The 3335-nt window shown below is 42.2% G+C and overlaps 1 pseudogene; it reads left to right on the top strand.

The window, feature by feature from the left end:
* Positions 1-2069: 2069 nt before the first annotated feature.
* LOC118900422 lies at positions 2070-2681 on the top strand (annotated as a pseudogene).
* Positions 2682-3335: the final 654 nt, after the last annotated feature.

The following is a 3335-nucleotide window of genomic DNA, read 5'->3' on the forward strand; positions in this document are numbered from 1 at the left end:
TTATTGATAAACAACCTATTTATTATTGAAAAATAAGGAATTCAATAATGCAAAAAGAGTTAATTCAATGTAATTTATGCCCACTGGCCCAATTATACGTTGATTTTGATCAAGTAACTGAGAATACAGCTGTATTAGGCAGGATTCCCAGTTTCAAGCAAGCTACCTCTGGCTCATTTAAACAAAACAAACAAACTTTTTAACATATTCATAGCACAATGTGACAAAGATGGATAGCTATGGAACAGATTTGTACTTTCTATTCTGTCGGATAGAGTTGTTGCTGAGGAACTGCTGCAAATTATGGACTGTATCTCCCTTCACCTGTGAATCCATGTGGGTCTGGTGGCTGGATCTCATCTAGGATTGTGAGGATAAGTGCTGTGTGTCACTTCATAGAATGGCTTTAAAATGGAGTAACTTCTTCATTCCCATTTGTTCTTGCTTTAACTGCAGATACTGACAAAGCCTTAAGGGGAGATAGAACATAAAGATGAAAACAGCCCAAGCCATCCACTAAGTAAAATACCATCTAAGTTCAGTAAGTTGATGAGAAAGAAACTTCTATATTGTAAACCACTGAAGTTTTGAGTAGTTTATTCAAGCAGCTACAGTTACCTTAACTGATATATGCATAGATTTGCTGGAATTCTAGATGATCAGGCTTGGAAAACTGGCAATGATAATGGAAAAGTAAAAGTGAAAACCACAGCCAAATCTCACCACTGAATCAGTTGGGTGAAGACACTTCTGTTTCCACAGCTAAACACTAGAAATTGTAACTTTGCCACTGGCACTGGACACCGGGTTCAGCTGCTGGCTCTGTGGCCCCTGGCACACCAGGACATTTGAAGTTGCTGCAGTCTCTACAGCTACTATTAGAATTTGTTTTCTATCACATTTAATTTATTGTATAAATAACTTCTGACTCAAAGTCCCAGGTGAAATTGGATGAGCTTATGTCACATACAGGTGTCTAGTGTGCAATGTTGGGTGTTGGAAAAATGAGTATCTGCCCTTTTGGGCCTTTATAGTGGGAGGTGATCACCTAAATTCCTATGCTGAAGAGTCATCTGATTATTAGCTTATGCAGATATACACTAAACTAGCAATTAAGACATTAATTCTGAGAAGTGTACTAGTTACCCATTACTGCACAACAGATTAATCCTAAATATCAAGGACTAAAACAATAAAATTTAGTATCTCACAGTTTCTATGAGTTAGGAATTCATGAACAACTTAGCTGAGCGGTTGTGTCTCACAGCCTCTTATGAGAGACCTGATAGGGGCTGCAGGAATCTGCTGGCTTGACAGGAGCTAGAGGATCTGTTCATAAGATGGCTCACTCACAGGGTTGTTGGTAGGGAGCATAGGTGGACCTCTTCATAGGATCACCAGGTGACCTCATGACATAGCAGTTGGCTTCCCCTGAACTACATAATCCAAGACAGAGCAAGAGAGGCAAATGACACAATTTCTATTATGACTTAGCCTTATATATGTCATACACCATCACTTTTGTCATATTTTATAGGTCACACAGACAAACCATGAAACAATATCAGAGAGGACTACACAATGATGTGAATATTGGGAGATAAGGATCATGGGGAGTTATTTTTTGGACAGTGGCCACCACAGGAAGAGTGGAATTTTGTCACTATATACTTCAGCTTTCACTACAGAATTTTAATTGTGGAATCAGTAAGGTACAAATAAGAAGAGGGTATTTTATTGATCTGGGTACTACCAACTATTTTTCTGAGTTTACCTCTTTAATTGCTACATCTACCGATTTCTGGGGTTCCAGTCAATTTTGCGGGGAGAGGAAGAGCTCCTCTCAGCTCTTAAAAATGACTGCCAAGGCAGAAGAGAGAAGCCAAGGCGGAAGAGAGAGGCCGAGTCCGGCCTCATTTCCGGTCCCACCGCCTGCCAAACCACTTCCGGTCCAGCGGCCAGAGCTGGGTGTGCCTCTGAGCGTCGCGTGTCTCCGCCGCTGGCCGGGTGTGGTGTGGGGTGCCGCCCCGACTCTCCCGTCTTGCGGTGCTCAGGGCAAGGTGGCAGTAATGCTGACGCTGGCAAGCCAACTGAAGCGGGATGATGGTCGGTCTCAAAGGGTCCCTCCCGGGAGTCAGCCACAGCCTCGGACTCCACTCAGCGGGTTTCGGCGAGAGACAGTCTACTTGTTAAAGAGATTGCAGAACTTGAAGCTAATTTACCTTGTACATGTAAAATGCATTTTCCTCAACCAAACAAGCTTCATTGCTTTCAGCTAACTGTAACCCCAGGATTTTTTGGGTTTTTTTTTTTTGGTTTTGTGTTTTTTGATAGATGAGGGTTACTACGAGGGTGGAAAATTTCAGTTTGATACTGAAGCTCCTGATATGTACAACGTGGTACCTCCCACAGTGAAATGCTTGACCAGGATCTGGCACCCCAACATCACAGAGACAGGCGAAGTATGTCTGAGTTTATTGAGAGAACGTTCGATTGACAGCACTGGCTGCGCTCCCACGAGGACACTGAAGGATGTTGTTCGGGGATTCAACGCTTTGTTAAGTGATCTTTTGAATTTTGATGATCCACTGCATATTGAAGTTGCAGAACATCATTTGCCAGACAAGGAGGACTTCCAGAATAAAGTTGAAGAGTACATGGAACATTATGCCAGAGGCTAGGACGAGAAGACTGCAGCGCCGTGGACTGTGCGTTATGTTTGTCTCCAACTGAAGCAAAAAGGGAGCCTCTTCCCCAGTCCTCGCGCTCCCCTCAGTCCCATTGGGTCCTCAAGTCCTGTGACCATGTTGTCCTGAGGAAGAACCTCTTCATGACTGCCCATTGTAGATGGAGAGTTCTACATAAATACAGCAAGAGAATTTGTTTGGGGTTCTCAAGAGTTGTCCCTTTACCTTAACATGCTTACTTTTTTGAAACTGTACTGTATAGGCTGGTGGTGAGATTCTCGAGAAGTTGTAATGAACTCAGAATTGAGGCTAGAGCTTGCTTCTTTCCCTTCTCCCAAAGTCAGTTCCCTGCACAGGTCATGCTAATGATGTGCTCAGTGTAGCTCACAGATTGGCGATCAGAAACCCACTACAAACTGTGATTGGATGCAAATTCTCTTAGTTCCTTCCACAAATGTTAGCCTTGCCTAGATGTCGTGAAGCTTCCTAAAATGCATAACCATTCACTGTAGATCACTTACTGAAATGTGTATTTTATTTAATGTAAGTATGTTTTGGAACAGATTTGTAATTTGTACAATTTAGTGCTTTAATTATTTTTTTCTATTCTCAATTTAGTTTTTATTTTCATTGTATAGAGCAGACAGA

The sequence above is a fragment of the Balaenoptera musculus genome, chromosome 1 (genome assembly GCF_009873245.2).
Source record: "Balaenoptera musculus isolate JJ_BM4_2016_0621 chromosome 1, mBalMus1.pri.v3, whole genome shotgun sequence".
NCBI classification, from domain to species: domain Eukaryota; kingdom Metazoa; phylum Chordata; class Mammalia; order Artiodactyla; family Balaenopteridae; genus Balaenoptera; species Balaenoptera musculus.